General features: G+C 41.4%; 1 protein-coding gene across 1 annotated transcript in view; it reads left to right on the top strand.

The window, feature by feature from the left end:
• The window catches only part of Bcl2 (BCL2 apoptosis regulator), a 171580-nt gene that overhangs the window by 110134 nt on the left and 54059 nt on the right, over positions 1 to 7387 (top strand). The gene's annotated exons all lie outside the window — the stretch shown is intronic.

Below are 7387 nucleotides of genomic sequence, written 5' to 3'. Positions count from 1 at the left end.
TATATATTGGTCATCATTCACCCATGTAGATCTTTGGGGTGGTGGGCATAGAGAGGTTTGTGAGATTGAATTGACTTTTGGGAATCTGAGTTTCCAAACATTCTAGCTATATTAAGAAAGTCTTAAATGTCAGTGTTGGATGAAAATGTAGGCTTTTCTTATAATAATTTGTTACATTCTCAAGATCTAAGCAGCTTGGGAAAGAAAATTCTGCATGAAGCTAACAATGGTCTGTTAGTATACTGTAGTCAACTGGGTATCAGTGTAGCAGTGGAACCAAAGATCATCAGAAAGAACAGCCCTTACCCCTCTGAGTGTTCTCCTCTGCAGCACCGGTTCTTTGTGCAGCTAACAGAAGATGCCTGGTCCATCCAGGCACACCTTGCAGCAAGCTCCCCAGCCTCATATGACACCCATCACATGACTCAACATCCTATCTCTGTCATTTTTAGCCTTTGCCTATGATGCTACCGAGGAAGATGAGACTACATTTTTATAAATCCCTTAAAAATTATGTTTGTCAGAATTTATTGTCCTGAATCAATTTTAACAAATGACAAAAGTGTCTAGAATCTTCCTGTCTGCTGCAAGGTGTAAAGGGTCAGATGATATCATACCTTTGAGGATGAATCTGTCACTTACTGCTATACATGTTGCAGAGAACATTTTAGAAGCCCACTGTTTGGTATCTTCACTGGTGCCTCCTATCTGGTTTCCTGTGTCATAAAGAAAAAGCTGCATGGAAATAAAGGCAGGGATCCTAACGCAGTGTGGGTTTGGTTTTGCTGTTTGGTGCGAGGAGTTGTGTGACTCTAACTCTAAGAACACCGGTAGTGGTGTCTGCCTGCATTCTGAGAATTTAAGGAGGTGAGGTTTCTACACAACGAAATCACCCAGCCTATCTGTGAGGCTTTCTGCAGAGTGAAGGCAAAAATAAACTCAAGCAAACAAAACAGGAAGAGTCTGAAAACAGTAAGATGTGTGTGTTCAGACGCTCAGAATCCTTAAAGCTTAGGTGTGGTTCTGCCTGCTTCAAAGGTGTGTGTGTGTGTGTGTGTGTGTGTGTGTGTGTGTGTGATGTGTAGTGTGTATGACTAGAGTGTGTGACTGTATGTGTAATGTGTATGTAATGTGTACATTTGTGTGCAGTGTGGATCTGTATAGGGGGTGTGTGTAGTGTGTTGCAGTGTGAGAGTGTGTAGTGTTTTTGTAGACTATGACAGTATGTGCGTAGTATGTATATGTGTGAGGGTGTGTGATGTGTATATAGTATATACATTTGTGTATACTGTAGGTATGTTAGGATGTATATAGTGTGTCGCAGTGTAAGTGTGGAGGGTATGTGTGGAGATGTGTGTGTGATGCAGGTTTAGTGTATACATTTATGTGCAGTATGGGTATGTGTAGGATGTGTGTAGAGTGTGTTATAGTATGAGTGATTATGTAGTGTGTGAGTATGTGTGTGTGCTTGTGTGTATGTGTGTGTGTAGGTGTGTATGTGGAGTGTGTGGTGGGTATGAGTATGTGGCTGCCTTGCTTTGTCTGGCCTTCCTTTTGTTAGCACACACACTCTCCTAGTGACTCTGAGTCCTCTCCTTCGACTTGCAGCTACTTTACTGAGCTACAAAAGCAAACATAACTTCCTTACAAAATAAAGTCCAAATAACCTAAAAGATCCAATGGAATCTACCTTTGAAGCAATATTATACTAAGCACTTTAAGATTTTCCATGGAGAAAATCCCAACCCAATGGACAGGCTTGCTTAACCCAAGGCTTTCCCTGAGTATATATACACCCCACCTCTCCATTCTCATTAACATGATTTCCATCTGCATTTAAAATATTTGATGATGATTTGACATTCATAAAGATAGGAGGTTGAATATTACATTATCTTATCAAAAGATTTTCTTCTATTCTTTCCTTCTGCTCCTCCCTTCCTACTTCCCAACTCCTTCCTTCTCTTTGATATTCTCCCTGAATTGCTATCTGTGGAGATACAAAAAGCCAACTGTAGGCATGTCTGACACCTCCAGATGTTATTGCACTAAAGCTGCCACTCCTGAAAACTCGGTGGTCGCAGGGCTACAGCAGAAGATGACAGCAAGAGCCACCTTGGGAGCTCTTGAGTCACACTGGTCCTAAAATCATTACTAGCAGGGACATGGAAGATGTTTTGAGAAGCCGGTGTTTTCCTGAGAATGTCCAGCGTAGGACAGGCAGCTGAGAACATCCAGCCTGAGAAGGTGACAAGGACACTGAAGGGCAGGTTCTAGCCATGTCAGCATCCTCCTGAGGACCCTGGAATCTGCTTCTACACAGTGTTTGACAGCCATGTGTCAACAAGACATGGTTTCTTACTGTTTCAGGAAAACATGATTTTTGTCTCACCAGTGCATTCTATTCTATCCTATTCTATTTTCTGTTCTAAGAAATCAAAATATGGGCAGAAGATAAGTTCAAAGGAAATTTGCTACTTCTGGTGGCTAAATGCAGTCAAAGATATCTGATCATGATGCTAAAATAGTGACATTTCTTGTTTATAATTCTAAAGGGAAAGTAAGGTGCAGAACAAAATTGAGATACAAGAATCTGAGAAATTCAAGCCAGAAAACCCACCCAGCTAGGATGCTCACAGTTGTTAGGAACCCGAGGTGGTTTTTAGCCCTGGGCCTTCATGGTAGGCTTCTTTTTTTAAATTAAAAATTAAGTATATTTTAAATTTTAAATTTATTTTCAAGTAACAAACATTGTGTCTAGAGGCTTTTGTACTTCTTCCCATGTGACAAAAGCCATGCTGCCTGAGTTAACTAAGCATATTAACCACACACAGTGAGCGGCTCACATTACTTTTCCATACCCTCGCTTGGCTTTGATCTTCCCATTGCAAAGCCAAGAGGACCATCAAGGGAGAGAAATGAGCACACCGTGTGTCCTTTCCTCTAGTGTGGGCAGTCTTCTTAGTCAGGAAGCCCCTTTGGGTAACCCAGGGACTAAATAACACAACCAGACTCCCCCACCCTTCATCAATATTTAATTAATATCGATTCTTTGTGTAGCTTCTTCTTATTTCAGAACCTTCACAGATGAACTTTCTCCATAAATGAGCCTTTTAAAGTATATATTCAAAATATCTCTAAGCCCTTCAGAGAGCAGTTTTTAAACAAGTTGTGCATTGATTTCCTCTAACTCCCACATATTTCTTGAGTGGTTTTCCTGAAAGATTCTTTGGTTCATTTAACAAAAAAACAAACCCTGTCCCTGGTTGGTCAAGGTTATAGGGGGGATCTAGGTAATATGGAATTTTTTTTCTCAGAGATTTCAGTTTCACTAGAGGATATAAGACACTCCAACAAATGGGCCAGAGAGAAGCGTGCACAGTGCAGATCCCTGCATACCTACAGGCTGGTTAGATGAGTTTTATTGAACGTTACAAGCTCCCACAGCTTCTCCCGCACAGAATCTTTACTTTCTGGCGTTATAATTATGGTGACTGAATTTTTCCATACCAAAAATTAAAACCCATGGCCGGACAAAGGATTCTTGTGCCACTTCTAGGTGTGAGACCACCCATAGTTAGACTTTGTAAAGTAGGCATATTCAGGCAGGCCCCATAAAAGTAGAGATTCGTTAAGTAGGCATGCTTTTAGAGTTTTCATTAAAAGCCTATAATGCAAACAGTATTTTATTCTGTATCTGAATCAACACGTTGTATCCTAAAGCACTATTTTATAGCCTTAAGGTATGTGTTAGCCTATTCATAAAAAAACCTGTAGTGCTGCACATTGAGTAATGATACCCACCATTATCCAGGTGGGGCAAAAAGGTCCCTAGTGGTCTACTCCAGGCCTTTAATTTTCCTTTTGAAGATAAAAGTCCCCTATTTCACTTTCAAAGCTCAAGGTTTTTTGAGCCATGCAAGTGATCGCCATTGAGGCATGCCAGATGTGAGCAGCTGTGAGCAGTCACTCCTGAAAAGAGAGGAAGGAGTGAATTTTTCTTCCTGTGGTTTCTGCATGTGTAACTTTTCAGAGCAGCAAGGTCATGGAGATGGATACTGCCCAGGGTGCAGTAGCCCAGGCAGAAGCTCTTGAACTGGGGGCTTGGGGGGTGTCTAAAGCTGGGTGTGTTGATTGTTTAAAACTGCTGAAACCAAAGTCTGCTTGACCAAACGAAGTGACATTCCCAAAGCCATGATGTTTTTGGTGGGCAAGCCAGGTCCTGATTGGAAGCTTGGTGTCGAACACAGGTCCCCCTCCCAAGCCATGAGCTTTCTTCTTCCCCAGAGTCACTCTAGCGCATCCCCAACTTTGAAGTTGGGGACACCCATACAATATGATTACATCATTCCAAACCCTGTGCTTACTGCCTGGAAAGTACATGGAAATTTTTGGCAAATGAAGGTCTTCAACCAACAACCTCTTTGGTGAGGTGGCTTCAGAGGTGCCAAGGCTTTTCAAGGTTAACTTTCACCTGGACAGAAGCCAAGTCCAAGCTGAATATACTCTGCTTCCTTTCACCCTAGGACCACCTTCTTGAAACCAGACTATCACAGTAGAGCTGATTCCCCAGTCTTTTTAGTAGACAGTATCCATCATTTATCTTACAAATGGCTACATTTATGAAATGCCTATCTGGGTACACTTTCTAAATGTAGTCCTTCTATTAAAGCATACTAGGTATGGGTCTGCACTGTTGGCTCAATGATTAAGGAACTCAAAGCTTTTCTGGAGGACTGGAGTTCAGGTCCCAGCACCCACATCAGACCCCTAACAATCTCCTGTAACTTAATCATCTGACACCCTCTTCTGGCTTCCATGGGCATACACACAGTGTGCACATGTGTGCACAAATGCATACACACACACTGTGAAAATAAAAACAAGTCTAAATCACACATGTCAGGTTATTCATCCAAATAACCTCCAAATTCAACTTAATTTCCCTTTCCATCCATTCCATCATTCAATGACTATTTTCTGTTTTGTATTAACATTTATTTACCTACTCTGTACGTATGAATATACATGTGTATACATGTGCACACATGTGTGTATTATAACTTGTATATGGAGGTCTGAGAACAACCTGTGAGTCAGTTCTCATACCTTTTGGATACCAGGGATTGGACTCAGGTCATTGGGTTTGACACAAGGGCTGACAGCAGCTGAACCATGACTATTTATTGAGTATGTGCTATATAGAGGGCACTTTGCTGGCTATCAAAGATACTGATTGCAGTGAACAAAAAGACCAAGGTCATAGTCCTTTGTGGCTTATGTGCTACCAAGTCATATTAATAAATGTACCACTCTTTTTATATATTAGTCCGAATTTCTTATCCTATATCAAAATGCCTTACAGGAACAATTTAGAGGACAAAGGACTTGTTTTGTTTATGCTTTCAGAGTGTCCAGTATGTCATGATTGGGGAATGGGGCTGGTGCTGCAGAGCAGAGTAGAGTAGCTTACCTCATAGCAGTCAGGAAGCAGAGAGCGGAGTTACACTCCTAGGCTTTCTCTGTTTTCTTCCATTGAGGTCCCCAGCCTATGGAATAATCACTTATATTTAAAGTGACTCTTCCACACTTAGTTTATCATCTCCAGAAAATCTTCAAAGACACATCTTAGTGAAGAGGGGTGCTTACAAAAATCCCCTAGGTGCCTTGCAATCTAGTCAAGTTGACAACCAAGACTGACCCTCTCACTCAGTACAAGACCACAGCTTTGTTTCATTTGTCTTTTTATTCCCATGAAAGCAGAGATCATTCAGTCTTACCTTCTTCAGGGACTCAACCTAGATGAACCTAGAGCATGTGGCAGCTGAGTGTGTAGCTCAGAGGATGAAACACTTGAATTACAAGGGGTTTAAAAAGTCTCCAATATAGTTCTAGATTATTTTTAATAATGCAAAAGAAATGAAAACCAGGCCATTTTTTTTTAATATTCCACACTTTGCTTTGAGGCATTTAAGGATTTCTAATTAGTTAAAGATTAATCAAGTACAAGAGCCCAGCTAAGTAGACCCACTGTGCCGCTCTTTTCAAACTCGCTTTGTTAGTTTGGCATCTTATTTGCTGGCAGCATTTCAGACTCTCCACATAATGCATCAGAAAGCTTTAGAATGTATCCTGACCCATGGGCCAGCATTAATTTTGCAGCAACCATTGCTCATGTAGAATACCTACAGCCAGCGAGTTCACCAGAAAACCCACCTCAGATGCTCACTCAGAGTGTCCTTTCACATAAGAGGGAAGCACAGTTCCACCTGACGAGGCTGGTGACGGTGGTGAGCACCAATATCCTGTTCTTGAAAAGACTGGAACTGTATACACACCAACAAAATTCTGGTTAGAAAATGGGATGCGGTTGGAGATAGGTCTGCTACAGCAGCCCAGGTGACTTAGAATTACTAAGATACACTCTCCAGAGTACTTTCTTTGGTTTGCTTGGGCTGCCCTATGGCTTCCAGGGAGTGGGAAAGGGCTTCTGGGGTTTAGCCTTTAGAAAAGATTTCAGATTCTTCCCTTTTACATGGGTTGTGTTCTTGGTCCCTAGAAATGAGATAATGATTCTGATAAGTGGTGTCTCTACACTTCAGCTCTGGATGCTATGTGCCTCTGGACAGGACAGTCTAACCTAATTAATTGGGGTGGGTGTAGATTGCACTCAAAAACTCATCTTCAAAACTTATTTTCTTTCAAATACAAGAGGGACTGGTTTCATACAATTAAATTATAGAATAAATCATGGTATAAAATCATTAAGCTTTGCATTTCAAACCAATTTCTTATCTTCTTTAATCTTGATGATATAACTGCTAATTTGAAAATTATTATGAAGAGTGGAATTAGCAGTCATACACTTGATTCCTTTTAGGGTGAATGGTGGAAAATTGCTCCTGTTTACATATTATCCTAGCAGAAAACATCTGGTCCTTTGCTCAGATCCACAGTAAGACTGAGATCAGCATGAAGACCTGTGGTTGTGAGTCACAAGCTAAGATACAGCAGACTCCCAACTTAACCTGCAATCCAGTTCCAGGGACATCTTGAGAAACATCAGGCATCCAAGAAATGGCTGTTGGTGGGGAATAGGGATTGATTGCAGACTGACTGGTAGTCCCTTACTGAAGGTGGCACTTTGCTGCGTTTGGTAGTATGTGTGGGGTGAGTATACCAGGTCTTCCTTTCCCAGGTAACTGGAGGACATCTGCTACATTGACTCAGTAAAATAGTGTGTGTGGAACACTGATGCCTGAGCCTAACAGGTAGAGAAACATTTCTAAATACAAATAACTTCAACCCACACATCTGGGATCAGCCTGGTTTTTCCTCTCCTCTCCTCTCCTCTCCTCTCCTCTCCTCTCCTCTCCTCTCCTCTCCT

Source organism: Mus caroli, chromosome 1 (assembly GCF_900094665.2).
Source record: "Mus caroli chromosome 1, CAROLI_EIJ_v1.1, whole genome shotgun sequence".
NCBI classification, from domain to species: domain Eukaryota; kingdom Metazoa; phylum Chordata; class Mammalia; order Rodentia; family Muridae; genus Mus; species Mus caroli.
The sequence above is the reverse complement of the archived record's forward strand: the minus strand, read 5'-3'. Positions and strand labels throughout refer to the sequence as shown.